Genomic DNA, 21016 nt, shown 5'->3' with positions numbered 1-21016 from the left:
GCATCAGCCAAGTTCCTTGCCAGAAAGGCTACAGCAAGGGTCCCCAAAATTAAGAAGCCCACATAGCCCAATATAGAATAGAAAGCAGTGATTACACTGGATGATCATGTAGCCAGGCATGGCCTGAGGGTCCTTGTCTATGAAGGGAGGATATGCCCGCAGCCAGATTCCACAGAAGGTCACTTGGATAAAGGAGCAAAGGAAGACAACAGAAAGAATTTCTGGTGACTCATCCACTTTCAGATCCTGCTTCCTGGCCTTTTAGCCTGGAAGGCTATGACCACAGTGATGGTTTTCACCAAAACAGAAGACACAGCCACTGTGAACATAACTGCAAAGGTGGTCTGTCAGAGGAGGCAGGTGGCAGGGTTGGGGCGGCCGATGAAGAGCAAGGAAGAGAAAAAGCAGAACATGAGAGAGACAAGGAGGGCGTAGCTCAGGAGTGTTTCAGTGCCACACAAACACCACAAGGATCAGAACAGAGAGGGCAGAGTAGGACAAGGCTGTGCATGCCAGAGCCAGGCCCAAAGGTTCATCATAGGCCAGGAAGGTCTCCTGTTTGGGAAGGCAGTGTTCCTTTTTCTTGTTTGGATAATGATTTTCAGGACAGAGCCTGCATTGTTTTATATCTGAAATAAACAAAAAGGGCATCACTATGTCCAAAACAGAGCATTGCACATTTGGGGTAAGATTCCATTGCCCAGAGCCCTCACTACCACAGCTCCATTTAGATACACCATTTGGATGGTGTAAGTGTGAGTGTGTGTGTGCATGTGTGCTGCATGTGTTTTAAAGAAAAACATTAACACTTCACCAGCTTTTTTTTTTTTACCATTTTAATCAGTTTTATTGATTCATGCTTCCAGTTCTTATTCAGTTAAAAACAAGGCACATTAAATACATCCTCTTTTGGGTCTATAAATGCATGTAGCTCATTCTGAACATCAAAAGTAATAACTAATGGCCATAAAACACCAAGACAGTTATGAAAATGGCAACCCAGCCTCACACATAGTATTTAACAGTCCAATCTAGAACAATAACCCAACACAACACATAAAAGTACCACATATGCACACATGCAGTGTGTATATTCACCTAGTGCTGAGCTTACACTTGCCATTCTTTAAAAACAGTAGGGCTTTTTCACCCCTTAAAAAAGGTTGACATGAAGCAAACATTGCAAGTTATAGCATCATTAACTTCAGTATTACATTCATATGCCAAAAATCTTTGCAGATGCATAAGAAAAATGAAATCAATGATAATTCTTACAGTATATTTAGCAAAAGTGAGAATGAGTTTTTGTTGTACAAAAGAGGAAGCTACATATTTTGAAACAGAAAGAAGCAAAGCCAGAAACTGAAGCAGAATAGGGATCACGCGCTTAATAGCAGAAATCCTAAAGTTACACTCAAGTATACACTGATTGAAAGAATACTGCAAACAGCATGATGGATATGAGGCAGACAACCTTGGCTTAACAAATAATCCAGCAGTATCATTATTATGACTGGTGAGAGCTATTTAAAGGAGTATCCAACTCTCCAGCACAGATGTGGTTTCCTTCATCTGAATCCCCTTAAAGGCTCTTGAAATAAATCGCTTGATAATAAAAGGCAATCCCTGCATACCCACCTGGACCCCAACAGGGTCAACTAATGTCAAGTTTATATGCTAAGGGAAACCTTTTGTGTTTGGAATGAATTTCAAAGCTCATTCCCCTCTATTTCTTGTCCCCCTTTCTTAAATCAGGTAAGGAAGCTGTATAGGTTTAATTAAGAATTTATACAAAATGCAGGGGTTCTTTATAACGGCTTGAAATCAGTTTATTTCCAAATGAGTCTCTGAGATTGGTGAAGGACTGTATGTTTTAGAATTTAGCAGATTTTAAGTAAGAACAAATATGCTCAAAAAAGAAAAGTGTGCTTTTCTTTGTCCTTAAAGGAACTTCATTCATAGCAAAGCATGCACAAACAAGGCCTGTTTAACAAACACAGATCTGCCTAGGTCAGTCACATTCTAAGCCTGGTCCCTGCTGTAACTGTGGTCCACTGGAACTGGACTCTTTGGTCTAGGTTCTCTTCTGCAGTTTTCATTACTATAGCAAGCTGGCTTCCAGACACCCTTCCTTTTTAAACAGCACTCAGCTGCAAAAATTCATTGAGTTCAGCCTGTCCATTTTTATTCCAGTTGACTTCATTTAGAATTTCATGGAGTGTATTTTCATCCATCTGGGCATTGATACTCTTTAATACATACAGAACATAAATAATGGTAATAAAGCCTTTCTGGTCTGCATCAAACTTAGAAAATCTCTTATACCTGTCAATGTCTGAAGGCAATAGGCTAATTTCATAGCGATCTGTTGACTGTTACTGATCAAGATTTATAGTCCATTTCATAAGATAGAAACTTCCTGGCTGTTTCTAGTTGTTCCTCTTTCTTATAATTGTCTCAATTCAGTTCTGTGTCCATCAGTTCAACAATCCTGTGTAGAGCTTCCTCTGCTGCCTGGACATTTAGAAAGGCCAGGCGAGTATGACGTGAAATCACATCCACAGTGGTGCAGGCATACTCCTTAATCCCATGTTTCACCTCTGCTTCAATATATGGAAATTCTGACACAAGACATACTCCAACAATAGGCCACCTTTGGCCATTCACACTTGCCATTTTGGCCACCTCAAAAGCCTTATCATCATAGGTGGCAGCAAGATGCTGTGCCACCTCGCTTTCAAGTCCATAATCCTGGATAAGCCTAATGTAGAGTGTGGGGCTCCAATCTTTATCCCCCTGAAGGAAAAGCCCAGCTGTTCTACTTGTTCCTGCTTTCAAATTGTGAGTGTTCCTAGTAGCATTTATGGTATCTTCCGCAAGAGACCAGTATGTTATCCACTTTCCACCTGCTATAGTAATAAGGCCACTCTCACTGATATCGACAACATGATTTCAGGAGCTAGACTGAGTATCTGCAGATTTGGGATCTGTAAAAGGGGATGGATACCATTCCACACTGCCAGGATGTCCCCTCTTCTCACTTCAATATTTCAGCTCAGGTAATTACATGCTTTATTCAAAATAAAGTCAACATCTTCTTCTGAAGGAACTGGATGGTGTGTAATAAGCAATTTCAGCACCTTTTATGGAATAGGGAGTTCTTCATCATTGCTTTTTTGTTGTTGACTTGCCAAGGTCAGATGGCTGTAGGTGTGTGGCTTAATTCTGGGTTCTGTTTTTCTAGTTCTGTGAAAAAATATGTTAGTAGCTTGATAGGATTAGTTTTGAATATGTAGATTGCTTTGAGCAGTATGGCTATTTAAACAATATTGATTCTTCCAATTCATGAGCATGGAATACTTTTCCATTAATTTTGGTCATCTATGTTTATTTTTTCAGCAGTGTTTTGTAGTTCCCCTGGTAGAGATGTAGTTCACCTTCTTGGTTATATGTATTATAGGGTTTTTTCTTTTCATTTTTTTTTTTTTTTGCAGCTATTGTAAATGGAATTGCATTCTTGATTTGGCTGTCACCTATAAATTTATTGGTGTATGGAAATCCTATTGAATTTTGTACATTGATTTTGTATCCTGAAAGCTTAGTTATTGGTGTATGGAAATCCTACTGAATTTTATACATTGATTTTGTATCCTGAAAGCTTACTGGAGTCATTTATCAGTTCCAGGAGCGTTTTGGTAGTCTTTAGGATTTTCCAGGTATGGAATTATAGCATCAGTAAAGAGAAATTATTTGACTTCTTTTCTTATCTGGATGCCTTTATTTCTTTCTCTTGCCTGATTGCTCTGGCAAGGTCTTCCAGTACTTTGTTGAATAGGAGTGGTGAGAGTGGGCATCCCTCTCTTGTTCCAGTTCTCAAGGGGATTGCTTCCAGTTTTTGCCCATTCAATGTGATGTTGGCTGTGGTTTTGGCAAAGATGGCTCTTACTATTTTGAGGTGTGTTCCTTTGATCATTAGTTTATAGAAAGTTTTATTTTTTAATAATAGAGGGATGTTGGATTTTATCAAAAGATTTTTCTGCACTGATTGAGATGATCATATGGCTTTTGCTTTAAATTCTGTTGATGATGTGAATCACATTTACTGATTTGCATATGTTAAACCAACTTTATATCCCAGGAATGCAGCCAACTTGGTTATGGTTAATTAAGTTTCTGATGTGCTGCTGGATTCAGTTTGCTAGTATTTTCTTGAGAATTTTTGCACCTGTGCTCATAAGGAATATTGACCTATAGTTTTCTTTTCTCATTGTGTGTTTAACAGATTTTGGTATCAGGGTGATTCTAGCTTCATAGGGTGAGTTAGGGAGGAATCCCTCCTCCTTTATCTTTTGAAGAGTTTTAGGAGAAAACTAAAGTAAAGCTGGTCCTATTGGTACCAGCTCTCCCTTGTACATTTAGAATTCAGCTGTGAATCCACCTGGTCCTGGGCAACATGGTGAAACACGTATCTACTAAAAATGCAAAAATTAGCTGGGCGTGGTGACAGGCACTTGTTATCCCAGCTACTTGAAAGGCTGAGGAACGAGAATCACTTGAATTCAGGAGGCAGACGCTGCAGTGAGCTGAAATCACACCACTGCACTCCTTCCCGGGAAAGGGAATGAGACCCTGTCTCAAAAAAAAAAAAACAAAACCCTGCATTCGAGAGCAAATGTTAAAAGTTTTACAGCTGATGAGAAAACCACCTTCTAAAGAAGACCAAAACAAAAACAACAATTGTTTATGGATGATAAAAAGTTTTGGGGCAGCCACAATCAAAGACACAATTGACAAGGAAATTTGCTTACCTCTGTGGCACAAAGTAATTTAAAATAGCAATTATAATCATAATTGATGATGTACATTAAATCATATGACAATTATAGGCATTTCCCATAATTTTGGAACATATCCCAATAACATATTTATACAAATACAGCCCTAAGAAACAAAACACTATTTTATATCTGACAATGCTTCCTGTATAATTTTTATACTTAGTAGACTAAACATGCCATTTTAGGACTTTAGGGAACCTAATAGTTTAAAGGTTTAGTTAGGTCAGAAAAAGACATAGTTTATAATGTCATTTTGTCAAATATCAGTTTAAAACACTTTATATCACAAAATAAGATCAGAGGTCATCACAAAATAAGTCATTCATTTAACCAAAGTGATAACTCAAGGATTATAAATAAAGGTAAGAATCTTCATTCTTTGAGAGAGGTGACTTAATTTTCCAAACAAGTAGCCTAATAAAATTAGTTTTTCAAAATTTTATAAACATTGAATGAAATTTTAATCTTGATCATAAGATACAACTTCCTTTATAACCTTTATTAAGGAGTCAGTTAATGCTTTAAGAAACTTTGTTAATCTGACACGGGGCCCATATTCTGGTCTTGCATCAGTGTGCCTTTGACATTAATGGTTAATTTATAGAAAAATTGAACTTATTTTAAGTCTCAACAATGGCCCTTACAATCTCACATACCCAACTCTTCCACAATAGTCCCTGGACCTTGAGGAGTTGAATAGTTTAAAATTTCTGGCCCTGGGTCTGAGGAATGCAGTTTATTCTGATTGGCATATTCTAATGGGCCTGAAGATGAGGCTTTAATTCCTCTTTTTTTCTCTTTTTTTTTTTTTTTCTTTGGGACGGAGTTTCGCTCTTGTTACCCAGGCTGGAGTGCAATGGCACGATCTCGGCTCACTGCAACCTCCGCCTCCTGGGTTCAGGCAATTCTCCTGTCTCAGCCTCCTGAGTAGCTGGGATTACAGGCATGCGCCACCATGCCCAGCTAATTTTTTGTATTTTTAGTAGAGACGGGGTTTCACCGTGTTGACCAGGATGGTCTCGATCTCTTGACCTCGTGATCCACCCGCCTCGGCCTCCCAAAGTGCTGGGATTACAGGCTTGAGCCACCGCGCCCGGCCCAATTCCTCTTTTTTACGTATTTGCCTACTAGGGAAATTTCATACAAACAAGATCACAATATGTGTGCTCTTCTTGTGTCTGATTTGTTATACTTAGCATAATGTCCTCCAGGTGCATCTAGGTCATAGCATGCATCAATATGTCCTTGCTTCAACATGTTTCACTCGATTACTGGGTCAATTTGGAAAGCGATAAGCCTGTCTGAGCCTGCAGTTTTCTTGTGTAAATTGAAATACTACATACACAACTTTGCACATGGGTTATGGTTAATTCCAGGTAATGACTAAATTAAGGAACACCTACATAACTGGTAAAAATTACTTCTGGCTGTGTCTTCAGGGTGTTCCCAGAGGAGACTGGCTTGTGAGTCACTGGACTGCCTGGGGATGATCCACTTTCAACATGGGTTAGCACCAGGCTTGCCCTCATGATACATAGCCTTCACATCAATGGTCATCCGCATTTCTTTGGCCCACTATTTAAGTAAATAAATCCTTCTGAATTTCTCTTTAAAAACAAATCTGGGTCTACCTTCAATAGAATTCATCAATGCAACCTGAGGAAGTACTCTGAGTTAGCTAACCATTAGTCAAGTTAACTGTTACCCTGTTTCTATAGTTGTCCCCAAGAAAGTTACATTGCTCTGTTTCTATCTCTATTCTTTCTAAGATCTCAGAACCAGAAATGTGGTGTCTCAAAGATTGCATATATGATGGGCAATATATGCAATATAAGCAGTCAGTATTTAAGATTTCTTAGCCGGGCGCGGTGGCTCAAGCCTGTAATCTCAGCACTTTGGGAGGCTGAGGCGGGTGGATCACGAGGTCAAGAGATCGAGACCATCCTGGTCAACATGGTGAAACCCCGTCTCTACTAAAAATACAAAAAATCAGCTGGGCTTGGTGGCGCGTACCTGTAATCCCAGCTACTCAGGAGGCTGAGGCAGGAGAATTGCCTGAACCCAGGAGGCGGAGGCTGCGGTGAGCCGAGATCGCACCATTGCACTCCAGCCTGGGAAACAAGAGCAAAACTCCGTCTCAAAAAAAAAAAAAAAAAAAAAAAAAAAAAGATTTCTTAGGGCTGGGTATTATTTTTAGACCCAGGAGTCAAAGCCATGTTACTCAATGTCACAAGGACTTTAATTTTGCACATACAAGAAGATAACAAATATAATAACCTTCACTGAAAAATTTTTTAATCTCAGTTTTTTCTTTTTTCTTTTTTTTTTTTGGAGACGGAGTTTCGCTCTTGTTACCCAGGCTGGAGTGCAATGGCGCGATCTCGGCTCACCACAACCTCCGCCTCCTGGGTTCAGGAAATTCTCCTGCCTCAGCCTCCGGAGTAGCTGGGACTACAGGCACGCACCACCATGCCCAGCTAATTTTTTGTATTTTTAGTAGAGACAGGGTTTCACCATGTTGACCAGGATGGTCTCGATCTCTTCACCTCGTGATCCACCCGCCTCGGCCTCCCAAAGTGCTGGGATTACAGGCTTGAGCCACCGCGCCCGGCCCATAATCTCAGTTTTTTCTAAGCAATGAAACATAAAATCTTAACAACAAAACCTTCTGCAGTGCACAGAATATTATGTTCAAAGAAAACATTTCCTTTAGGCCTTTAAGAAAACATTGCTAGCATCAGGCAACCAGAACAAACAAACAAACAAACAAAAAACTTGGAACCCAAGGATAACAAACTTATATGACTTGAAAATGAGTGAAGGGAGGTGTTACTATTTTGTGCCTTTCAAAAAGGGAGAGAAAACCAAAACTAGTCAAATGAAATAAAAATCAAATTTGGGGGTTAAACTTTAATAAATAAAATCTCTTATAATTTATTGAATAAATCTATTCCTTAAAATTTTATTTTTCTAACCAATTATTTAGGGTATAAGTGTTTCTTTTTTTACATCAAACCCAATATACAGAAAGACCATTATCATTTTCCTTTAACTACAGACAACTTGATTATATAAAAAATTGTTTTATTTGTTTAATAATCTTCTTACAGTGACTTATACAGACAACTTATGACATGATTGGACTTCCTAGTTTGTCCTAAACATCACTCTTTCTTAAACAACTAGTCATTTTATTCTAGGACTAAATTTATTATACAAGATTCTTTCTCATATTATTTCTCTTTAAGCTGTCTTACAAAAAAACTCTATTTCTTGTCTTTTTTTCTTGGATGCCATTAAATAAATATTTTATTTTGTTTATATTATTGTAGATGCTAGTACCCTTAGTTTAATAAAACAAAACACATGATCTTTATTTAAAAATCTTGTGTGTTACAAGCATTCCTATATACCAATAACAGACAGAGAGCCAAATCAAAAGTGAACTCCGATTCACAACTGCTATAAAGAAAATACAATACCTAGGAATACAACTAACAAAAGATGTAAAGGACCTCTTCAAGGAGAACTACAAACCACTGCTCAAGGAAATAAGAGAGGATACAAACAGATGGAAAAACATTCCATGCTCATGGTTGGGAAGAATCAATATCATGAAAATGGCCATACTGCCCAAAGTAATTTACAGATTCAACACTATCCCGATCAAGCTACCAATGACCTTCTTCACAGATCTGGAAAAAAACACTTTGCACTTCATATGGAACCAAAAGAGAGCCCGCATAGCCAAAACAATCCTTAGCAAATAGAAAAAATGCTGGAAGCATCACGCTGCCTGACTTCAAACTATACTACAAGGCCACAGTAATCAAAATAGCATGGTACTGGTACCAAAACAGAGACATAGACCAAGGGAACAGAACAGTGGCCTCAGAAGCAACACACACATCTACAATCTTCTGATCTTTGACAAACCTGACAAAAACAAGCAATGGGGAAAGGATTCCCTGTTTAATAAATGGTGTTGGGAAAACAGGCTAGCAATGTGCAGAAAGCAGAAACTGGATCCCTTCATGATACCTTACACTAAATTTAACTCCAAATGTATTAAAGATCTAAACATAAGACCTAACACCATAAAAACCCTAGAAGAAAACCTAGGCGAAACCATTCAGGACATAGGCATAGGCAAGGACTTCATGGCTAAAACACCAAAAGCAGTGACAACACAAGCCAAAATAGACAAATGGGATTTGATTAAACTCCAGAGCTTCTGCACAGCGAAAGAAACAATCATTAGAGCGCACTGGCAACCGACAGAATGGGAAAAAATTTTTGCAATCTACCCATCTGACAAAGGGCTAATATCCAGAATCTACAAAGAACTGTCTAATATCCAGAATCTACAAAAAACAGATTTACACGGAAAAAACAAACAAACCCATTCAAAAGTGGGCAAAGGATATGAACAGACACTTTTCAAAAGAAGACATCTATGAGGCCAACAAACATATGAAAAAATGCTCATCATCACTGGTCACTAGAGAAATGCAAATCAAAACTACATTGAGATAGCATCTCACGCCAGTTAGAATGGCAATCATTAAAAAAATCAGGAGACAACAGATGCTGGAGAGGATGTGGAGAAATAGGAACACTTTTACACTGTTGGTGGGAGTGTAAATTAGTGCAACCATTGTGGAAGACAGTGTGGTGATTCCTCAAGGACCTAGAAATAGAAATACCATTTGACCCAACAATCCCATTATTGGGTATATACCCAAAGAATTATAAATTGTTCTATTATAAAGACACATGCATATGTATGTTCACTGAGGCACTGTTTACAATAGTAAAGACTTGGAACCAACCCAAATGTCCATCAATGATAGACTGGATAAAGAAAACATGGCACATATACACCATGGAATACTACACAGCCATAAAAAACGATGAGTTCCCGTCCTTCATAGGGACATGGATGATTCTGGAAACCATTCTCAGCAAACTGACACAAGAACAGAAAACCAAACACCAAATGTTCTCATTCATAGGTGGGTGTTGAACAGTGAGAACACATGGACACAGGGAGGGAAGCATCACACACTGCGGACAGTTACGGGGGCTAGGGGAGGGACAGCGGGGGATGGGGAGGGTGGGGAGGGATAACATGGGGCGAAATACCAGATATAGGTGATGGGGGAGATGAAGGCAGCAAACCACCTTGCCATGTATGTATCTATGCAACAATCCTGCATTTTCTGCACATGTACTGCAGAACCTAAAGTACAATTAAAAAAAAAAATAATCTTGGGTTAGCATGTGCTCTCTCTCTACTCCTATTCAACACAGTATTGGAAGTTCTGGATGGGGCAATCAGGCAAGAAAAAGAAATAAAGGATATTCAATTAGGAAAAGAGAAATTCTAATTGTTTCTGTTTGCAGATGACATGATTGTATGTTTAGAAAACTGCATCATCTCAGCCCAAAATCTCCTTAAGCTGATAAGCAACTTCAGCAAAGTCTCAGGATACAAAATTAATGTGCTAAAATCACAAGCATGCCTATACACCAAGAACAGACTAAAAGAGAGCCAAATCATGAGTGAACTCCCAGTCACAATGTTATTCTACAAAGATAATAAAATGCCTAGGAACATAACTTACGTGGCATGTGAAGGGCCTCTTCAAGGAGAACTACAAACCACTGCTCAAGGAAATAAGAGAGGACACAAACAAATGGAAAAACATTCCATGCTCATGGATAGGAAGAATCAATATTGTAAAAATGGCCATACTGCCCAAAGTAATTTATAGATCCAATGCTATTTCCATCAAGCTACCATTGACTTTCATCACGGAATTGGAAAAAAACACTTTAAATTTCACATGGAACCAAAAAAGAGCCTGCATAGCCAAAGCAATCCTAAACAAAAAAGATAAAGCTGGAGGCATCACACTACCTGACTTCAAACTATACTGTAAGGCTTCAGTAACAAAAACAGCATGGTACTGGTACTAAAGCAGGGATATAGACCAATGGAACAGAACAGAAGCCTCAGAAATAACACCACACATCTACAATTACCTGATCTTTGACAAACTGGACAAAAGCAATGGGAACGAATTCCCTATTTTATAAATGGTGTTGGGACAACTGGCTAGTCATATGCAGAAAGCTGAAACTGGATCCCTTTCTTACACCTTATACAAAAATTAGGATGGATTAAAGACTTAAACATAAGACCTAAAACCATAAAAACCCTAGAACAAAACCTAGGCAATACCATTCAGGACACAGGCCATGGGCAAAGACTTCATGACTAAAACACCAAAAGCAATGGCAACAAAAGCCAAAATAGACAAATGGGATCTAGTTAAGCTAAAGAGTTTCTGCACAGCGAAAGAAACTATCATCAGAGGAAACGCAACCTATAGAATGGCAGAAAATTTTTGCAATCTATCCATCTGACAAAGGGCTAATATTCAGAATCTACAAAGAACTTAGACAAATTTACAAACAAACAAACAACCCTATTAAAAAGTGGGTGAAGGATATGAACAGACACTTCTCAAAAGAAGACATTTATGCAGCCAACAAACATATGAAAAAAAGCTCATCATCACTGGTCATTAGAGAAATGCAAATCAAAACCACATTGAGATACCATCTCATGCCAGTTAAAATGGCCTTTGTTAAAAAATCTGGAGACAACATGCTGGAGAGGATGTGGAGAAATAGGAACACTTTTACACTGTTGGTGGGAGTGTAAATTAGTTCAACCATTGTGGAAGACTGTGGGTAACCCCCAATCTGGGCACCGAGGAAGAAGAGCTAAGCACGTCCCCAGCACAATTAGTGCCTGAAGAATATTTTAGTATAATTTATAGTGTTATTACTCAGTTATTTCCTTTATATAATCCTTTATATATAATCATATATTAGTTTATAGAATTAGTGCCTGAAGAATATCCTACTACTCAGTTATTTCCTTATATATATACATATACATACACACATATATACAATTATATCTTGGTTCATAGTCGAGGAATGCGTAGAACAGACGTGGTACAGAGCATGAATTAAGGGATACACAGCTTTTACATATATAAGCATATCTTGCTTATATATGTAATGTCTAGAGCAGATATAGTACAGAGCATGGTTTAAGAGAAAAACAGTTATATCAGGACAAGAATATGGCTCAGGTGGCAGCATTCAGTACTGTAAAGATACCCACTGTATGGCAGGCTTGGAGCAAGAGCCTCTCCTCCTGAAAAAGGAGTTGTAGTACCTTGCGCCAAGTTCTTGTGGAAGGCTGCCCTCAGATCAGCAATCCCACGAGCCTCCGAGGGCTTAAAACTCCTCCAGTATAATCATCCCTTCGTGACTGTGTAACTTGTCAGCTCTCTAGCTACTATGCTGCTCAGAGCAACCTCCTATAGAAATTATTGGAAGCTGTCAGCAGGTGGCTGTAGACCTGGTCAGCTCTGCTACTATGCTGACTCAAGAGCATCCTCCTATAGAATTACTTAGAAGTAGCCTACCCCTAGACAAGAGATATTGCACAGTGCACTCTTCACTACACATGACCCACCTCCTAGCCTGGGTGACCTAATGTGGGTGGACCCTTTGTTTATTGTGCACATGATTGTCTTGACTCTATCACTGTCCTTAAGATAGCCTCACTCACTACCCTTCCCCCTGTCTTGTACCCAATAAATACAGATGCTCCTGGATATTCGGGGCCTTGCCTGTCTCTGCTCATAGGTGGCATAGCCCCCCGAGCCCAGCTGCTCTTTTCCAGTCCTTCTGTGTCCTGTCTCCTTATTTCTCAAATCCTGTGCCTTAGCACAGCGATAGGGGACACCCCATGACCCTGTAGGGCAGTGGCCTTACTCTACTATGTGTAAGACAGTGTGGCGATTCCTCAAGGATCTAGAACTAGAAATACCATTTGACCCAGCAATCCCATTATTGGGTATATACTGAAAAGATTGTAAATCATTCTACTATAAAGACACATACACATGTATGTTTATTGCAGCACTGTTCACAATAACAAAGACTTGGAACCAAACCAAATGCCCATCAGTAACAGACTGGATAAAGAAAATGTGGCACATATACACCACGGAATACTATGCAGCCCTAAAATGGATGAACTCATGTCCTTTGCAGGGACATGGATAAAGCTGGAAACCATAATTCTTAGCAAACTAACACAAGAACAGAAAACCAAACACCACATGTTCTCACTCACTGGTGGGAGTTGAACAGTGAGAACACATGGACACAGAAAGAGGAACATCGCACATCCAGGCCTGTCAGGGGGTGGGGGACTGAGGGAGGAATAGCATTAGGAGAAATACCTAATGTAGATGAGGGGTTGATGGGTGCAGCCAACCACCATGGCACGTGTATACCTATGTAACAAACCTGCGCATTCTTCACTTGTACCCCAGAACTTAAGGATTAAAAAAAAAAAAGTCTTGGGTTAAGCCCTGGAGAAATTTCATAGGCAAATTATTCTGTGTAGGCTGGATCAGTAAACATTCCAACATAATCTATCTCCAGGAAGAATGGTCCATCTACTTTGGCAGCAAGTAAATCTATAGAAGAGGTCTTGTCAAGCAGAAGCTGACTCTGAACATCCCGGATTCTTCCTTGATTAGAGAAAAAAAAAATTGGAAAAAGGATCTAGACCTCCTGCCAGCAGGGCCCCCGACAGGTGAACATGAAGTAACTATACATCTGATTCTTCCTCTGGATTATATCTGTGTCCTCCCTGATATTCACCACCCAAGGCCAATCATCCCCATGTACATGGAGATAGAGTATTGAACTGGAACCGATCATAAGACATCTTCCTCTCAAAAGCATCCCTTCGAATTCTGAATATCATTGCACAGCACCCACTTTGGGTAGTCTCCCCGTCTTAAAGCACCTCAGAGCTCAGAGTTCCATATAGCAGTGCACTTTGGTTATTCCTGCCCATTTTCAAGAATACTTCACATCTGCCTACAATCATCTTATCAGAAGTCACTATCTACTTATCCAAATCTTGTTTCCCCTGGAACTGCCAGACAACCTTGGCTTATTCCAGCAAGATCTCATGCAGAGGGCAGCTTTCGGGTCCTATCCAATGATTCACAATTTCATCCTTCAAATGCCTAAAATGGTCCTTTATTTTATCTCTAATTGCTTTATCGAAACTAACTTCAGACTTCTCCTCAGAAGAAGTTACATGTAAGCAACTTCTTTCTGGTGATGTCCTTGCAAACCCCTTTCAGTCTTCCTCTGTGAGGAGGCTTTTGCCAGAAGTCACTGGTTTTTGAAGACTACTGGGATATTCTGCAAAGTGAATACTCAAAAATGAATGCAAGGCAGCAGTTGGCTTAGAGCATTTTCTGAGAATATAAGTGCCATGCAGCAATTTGTGAACCAAAGCCATGATACAAAAAAATCAAAATGTAAGCTGCCCAACCTCCAGAGGCTGGACATTCACCGCACTGGGGAGAAAACCTCTTTATTTCTTTAACTTCCTTTACATCTCTCTTATTTCCTGGTTTCTTTTATCTTGTTTTATGTAAAACCTTTGCATAAGCTTTGAATCAGACAAAAGAGTGTATATTTTTTAAAAAGAACACACCTTTTTAAGAATTTTTTTACAATATATTTTGTTGAAAAAACCCAAATAAAATATCTATTATTTAATATTTAGATTTGAAATTATGACAATTTTGCCTACATGTATTCATCCCAGTACATCCACCTAATTTTCTTGTGTTAATCACTTACCTACATTGTCTATGAAATTGTGATAGGCATTGTTTAAAATTATTAAACCACCATAACTAAGACAGTAAAAAAGATCTAACCTAACTGATTCCATGTTGCTTCTAATCTCCAAACTGTCCTTGTTCATTCCTGGGCAGAGGCCAAAAGAACTGTTGAAGGAACTCACTTTATAGTTCAGCTTTGAAACAAAGACATAAGAGTACTTTCCCAAAACAAACCTTTAGTGCCTATGGACTAGGCTGCCTAAAGCCACAAGATTAGAATTTATGATAATCTGACTAAATTCAAGATAGAGCTATTTTATTTATTAAAGATTATACAAGCAAAAGTCACTCTGTTTGTCTGTGTTTATATTTTTGCAACTCCTATGTCAAATTTTGACACCTTATAGTATTTGGCAGGGATAAGTATGAAATTGTTTGATCAATAAATGCAAATAAAAATGTATGCTGGCAATTCTTAAGACATTTCTAATATTACTTTACTAATAATTTTAAACCTAGCTTATTTACTAAGATTTTACTTAAGTCACATAAACTTGAAAAAGCATTTGAGTAGTCTTTCTTTTTCCTGATAAACTATTTGATGTAATGCTATTTTTCTTTAAGCCAATTAATTAGAGCTTTTTAAAATATATATATTCAGTAGTGAAACACTGTGTACATAACACATAAATACATAGATGTATTAGACATGCCAATAGAAGCACATCTTACTGATTCACAAAAAACATTCTTTTTTCCTATCATACACTTTCAGATTCTTGGTAACCTGTTTCACAGCCCTAGGGAGTTGTCAGCTAAATAGCCTTAAATTTGCATATTAAAGGAAACAACTCAGATGGACATCAAATAGAAAAATTAGCATCATAAAAGTATGAGCAAAAGTCTGGCATGCTAGAAGGAGATTAAAAAGGGATGCCAAATCAAATATAAAATTCTAAGAATCTATCATAGGATTGTATAAGGAGACCAATTTTATTTAGATAGGGGCTATCTATCCTTTAAGTGGCTCTCTGAGCTCTGGGCAGAAACCCACATTAAATGCTGGGTATCCAAAAAGAGAGACTTTTATGAGTCTAGACCATGTGATGTTTTTACAGTGCACTTAGAAAAAAAAAATTTTTTTAAACAATGACATTTCTAACTGCTCAAACTATACTCTTCTTTAAAACCCGAAGAGTAGCCTCTGTTGCAATAACTATTTGAGTCAATAAATCAGGTAACACAACACAAAAGCAAGCACTTTAAGAGCTGAGATGAACTTTTCTGTTTACAAACTTGGGGTTTGATAAGGAAAAACATGTTTCTCCCCCGTAGGAGTTGCACCTTCTCCATTTTCTTTAAGGAACTCCAGACTATTACACAGTATGTTTTGTCTGTCATGCAGCAGAGGGTGTAAGAGAAAGGAGAGACAGCAGATGTAAATAAAGAAAACTCTAGTCAGCTGAAAAGAAAAAACTTTTGCTCAACATAAAAAACAAAACAAGGTAGAGTTGGTAAAACCCAATGGGAAATAAAGCAAAACAACATCAAAAACAGAAACCACCACTACCACCACCAACAAAAAAAAACAGTTAAGCAAAACAAATGATCACACAACTTAAATGATTACAGAGTACTCTAATGTTAAGGAGAAATTTAGACCAGCTGGTTGTTACTCTTTAGCCAAGACAATCCCCAACTCAGTTAATTATCTAGGGATGGGTCACAGGTTGAAGACTGCTCTCTACCATTAGGGGAGTAAGAAAAAAAAGAGGCAAGCTCAAACTCTATAAAGGAGTTGCTTTCTTTCATTGTTATTGAAGAAGGAAAACCTGGCCTTTTTGTGTGTGTGTTAGAAAAACAGAGTTGTGGCCGGGCGCGGTGGCTCAAGTCTGTAATCCCAGCACTTTGGGAGGCCGAGGCGGGTGGATCACGAGGTCAAGAGATCGAGACCATCCTGGTCAACACGGTGAAACCCCGTCTCTACTAAAAATACAAAAAATTAGCTGGGCATGGTGGCGCGTGCCTGTAATCCCAGCTACTCAGGAGGCTGAGGCAGGAGAATTGCCTGAACCCAGGAGGCGGAGGTTGCGGTGAGCCGAGATCGCGCCATTGCACTCCAGCCTGGGTAACAAGAGCGAAACTCCGTCTCAAAAAAAAAAAAAAAAAAAACAGAGTTGTACAGCAAAATAAACTTTTGGTATCAACTGAATTTTGCAAAATCAGTGATTCTCTGGAGGGGGTATTCCAGGCCACAAATTGTCCTATTTGTTTGAGCCATAAAGATAGCTTTAGCTGATTCCATGCACTGATACAAGATTTGGCAAAGGTCAGGTACTGATACCTAGAATCTCTTTGTGGTTACCAAAATGTGAACCCTGAAAATCTGACACAGGTCTAGTCAATTTAGAATGTTTATTTTTACCACAACTGAGGATGCATGCCCATGACACAGCCTCAGAAGGTCCTGATGACATGTGCTTAAGGTGGTCAGGGTACAGTTTTGTTTTATTCATTCTAGGGAGACATGAGACATCAATCAGCATATACAAGATAAACATTAGTAGTTTGGTTTGGAAAGATGGAACAACTCCAAGCAAACTCAGGAAGACTCGAAGCGAAGAGGGGGCTTACACGTCATAGGCAGATAAGAGACAAGTGGTTGCATTCTTTAAAGTTTCTGATTAGCCTCTCCAAAAGAGGCAATCAGATATGCATTTATCTCAGTGAGCAGATTGGTAGCTTTCATTAGAATGGGAGGCAGGTTGACCGTAAGCAGTTCCCAGCTTGACTTTTCCTTTTAGCTTAGCAGTTTAGGGGCCCCAAGATTTATTTTCTTTTCACAGCAGGAACAATAAAGACCAAGCTGGAAAAGCTGTGGTGTTTTTTTATGATGGCTGGTGAATATATGTTTTGAAGAGATTTTTTTCCCCCAGCAATACAACTACACACCTGAGACATTTGCAAGATAAATCTGTGGTCAAGCATGAAAATGTCATACTTTCTTACCCAAAGGCAGGTAGGAAAAACCAGTTCTAAAATTTAGGAAGCAAGTGGAAACAGGTCATCAGTTGAATGTCTTCTCTAGGCCCTGCACTTGGCTGTGCTTTGATGGATAATGTGGTGTCTTATTTGAGCTTCTATTCAGAAAGAGGAATTAAAACAGCAATTATATATAATTTAAAAGGATTTGACTACTCAAGCATTGTAAAGATGTGGAGAGATATGACATATGACAGAATCTAAGACTCATTTATGTAATCATTCAGGATGTTTAGAGGGGATAGATTACTGAAGAAATTCTGAAGGAAAAAAAAGAAAATTTCTTCTAAGATGTCAAAAGTGAATGTGAGATTGTTATGTGTAAAAGAAAAAATATTCAGACACTCCACAAATGGTAATACTGTTCAAGACAATGGCAATGGAGGAGAGAGACTGACCTTAATTTCCCAATATAGCAAGGACTGTTGGTTTTGTATTCAACTATCAGAGTAAGAGGATCAGTGGGTGGGAAACCACAAACAGAAACCTGATTAGGTATCAAGGGTAGACTCCTGATAAAGGCAGACCAAGGACTTCAACATTAAGGGTATGATAAAAGAAAATTTTCAGCTGAATTATATTTAAAGGAGTTTAACTGAACAATAAAAGATTCACGGGCAGCGCATAGAATCACAGCAGATTCAGACTCCAGTGCAGCCACGTGGTGAAAGGAGATTTATAGAAAAAAAAAAAAAAAAAAAGGAAAAGAAAAAGAAAAGGAAATGACACACAGAAATTAGAAGTGAAGTACAGAACAGCTAGATTAGTTCCAGGGTTGGCGTTGGCCTTATTTACACACAGTTCAAACTCTCAGCAGTTTGAATGAATGATTGAAGTATGGCTGCTGAGATTGGCCAAGACTCAGCTACTGTTACAGGTGCATACTCCTAAGTTAGGTTTTCAATCTTGCCTACCTATTAAGTTAGGTTGCAGTTCATCCACAATGACTCAAATATAGAAGTACAGAGTCCTTCTCAGCCCATATTTAGTTCACTTTAACAGGTGAATGATGAGGAACATGATCAGATATCAAGGATAGGGGAATTCTCATGAAACCTAGTTAGCAAGTTCTTGCTAAAAGTGGGTGTGGCAAGGATGGACACAGAAGTCTAAGGTCCAGGCCTAGTAAAGAAGAAGGCTCAGGGAAGCATAAGTAAAATCAAGTTAAGGAGAGGATCTTTGCCAGACGGCAGGATTTGTGACTGGCCTCTAGAGGCCAGTGATGCTGCTAAACATTTTCCTGTGCAAAACACTCCCCCAGCCACACACCCACACAAACACAAAACAAAGAATTATCTTCAGCTCTCTTGACTTTGTAATCAAGCTTTTTAAACAGTAAATGCAAGACACATAGATTATCTAAATTAAGGTGAAAGCCATTACAAAGGTGAAGAAGGAACTGATTTAGGGGATATTTTGTAGAAAATATGTGAATGTGGAGATATTGTGAAGAGAGACTCCCAAGGGTTTTTTTTTTAAGTTTCTGGGCTTCTGCTTATTATGGAGTTGGGGTTCTTCAATAAAATAAGTCACAGCTAAGTTGTATTTACTGATTGACCATGATTAGCTTGTGTAACCTCTCCTTGACAACTCCTAACGAGCACATGGTATTTCTAAGCCAACATCGCCACCTAGTGGAAATAGAAATCCTCTTCATCAGACACATTGCTGGTTCTCTGCAGTACATTGCAGCCTCACTCACAACTTTTATATTTTGTGCTTTTTTACTGCTACTTCTTTTGACGGGAGAGTTCTGCTTTCAACAGTTAGAGGTACCATGTCTTCCACAGCCAGATTTTAGTCCCAATACTGTCCCATAGGAAAATGACCATGTAGTTTCTATGTTTTTTTAAGGCACCTATTTGGTCTCTGATTAAGACAGTAGTTAATTAGTAAGGGGGTGTTACGTTTAGAAGTTAACTGGAACCATTTTTTTAAGGGTAAATGCTTTAGCACAGGCCAAAATAGCAGGCCATCTAGCACACTGCCTCCATTAAAGGAGCCTTGCCCAAAGATGACACGGTGTCTATAGAGATTCGTTTTTCAGGAAGCCAGGCAAATCACACATGTTTAGGAAGTCCAAGTAAAGTCACACAAGGCGTATAAGCTAAGGTTGTGTGGGTAAGCGTGGTTAAACCAATCACGTAGTTCATCTAGTTCCACAGCTTGGAGGACCACACCTACAACCATGGGCAATACATTAAACATGGTGTCAGGATTCAGAAACCAGGGAGGAGAAACAGTCGAAGGATGCTCCATGTCTCCTCCACTCTGGGTCACATGGAAAGGAAGGAAACTAAGAGGATGCTTTAATTCTTGCTTCTTTTTTCTAGATGTGTAATAAATTATCTTCCACTTGCACCCCTTTGGAGTGCACTCTGAAACACTGGAACTTTCTTAAACTCAGAACTTTGAAGAGAAAAGCAACTAATTTTCTTTTGCTCAAAGGCATGACATTTATACCAAAGCTTTGCAAACGTTGTAAGATCAACCCAGCTCTTTTGGCCATCATATCAGTCAGGCCCAGGGAAAATAGTTTCCCAAAATTAGAAAAGCAAATTTGAGGGGAAGCATCTGAGGATTCCCTTTATTTGGGGTCCCCTCAAGTTTCCTTCTCATTATAGGATCTTAGGCAAATAAGGGGAAACATAGGCTGATTTTCTAAAAACCCTAATAGGTACAGAGGAGCTTTCCAAGATTCAACTCAGGGGTTTGACCTCACATGGAGGGATGTTATGTTGCTCCTAAACCAGACCCTAATAGCAGCTAAAAAGCAAGGAGCTCTGCAAGCAGCAGAAAAATTTGGAGATGTGCAATCTATCTCCTATAATACACCTAAAAAGGAGGAAAGTAGATAGGAAAAGTGAAGAAAGACCATTCCCAATTGAAAGGTAGACAGTTTTCCTAAACAACCCTGATTGGAGCCCCATTAACTCAGGAGGATAAATGGAAAAGAAAGCACTTTGTATGCATTTTAGAAGACCTACAGAAAACCAGGGCCAAACCTCTTAATTACTCTAAGCTGTCTATAATGGACCAAAAGCAAGATAAGAATCCTGTAGGCTTTATGGAAAGGCTAAAAGACACACTAATAGAGTACATTTCCTTATCCCCTAATTCAGTAGAGAAACAGCTCACCCTGAAGGACAAGTTTATTACAAAAACAGCTCCCGATATTAGAAGGAATCTACAAAAGCAAGGTATAGGACCAGATAGCACTTTAGAGAGCCTCCTGAAAGTGGCCACTTCTGTCTTTAATAATAGGAACCAGGAGGAGGAAGAGGCCCAAAAGAAAGAGAGAAAGCTCAGAGGCTCTAGCAGCAGCTTTGCAGGCTTGTAACATCCAGAATCCCCAAGGTGCATCTGCAAGTTGCTATTGATGTGACT

At 38.9% G+C, this 21016-nt stretch overlaps 2 pseudogenes; both read right to left on the bottom strand.

Annotated features, from left to right (window-relative positions):
* Positions 1 to 827: 827 nt before the first annotated feature.
* On the bottom strand, positions 828 to 12579 carry LOC116540003 (annotated as a pseudogene).
* A 698-nt stretch (positions 12580 to 13277) lies between these two features.
* LOC116540002 lies at positions 13278 to 16445 on the bottom strand (annotated as a pseudogene).
* Positions 16446 to 21016: the final 4571 nt, after the last annotated feature.

This window comes from Sapajus apella, unplaced genomic scaffold (assembly GCF_009761245.1).
Source record: "Sapajus apella isolate SASKATOON/1434 unplaced genomic scaffold, GSC_monkey_1.0 scaffold135, whole genome shotgun sequence".
In the NCBI taxonomy this organism is placed as follows: Eukaryota; Metazoa; Chordata; class Mammalia; order Primates; family Cebidae; genus Sapajus; species Sapajus apella.
The sequence above is the reverse complement of the archived record's forward strand: the minus strand, read 5'-3'. Positions and strand labels throughout refer to the sequence as shown.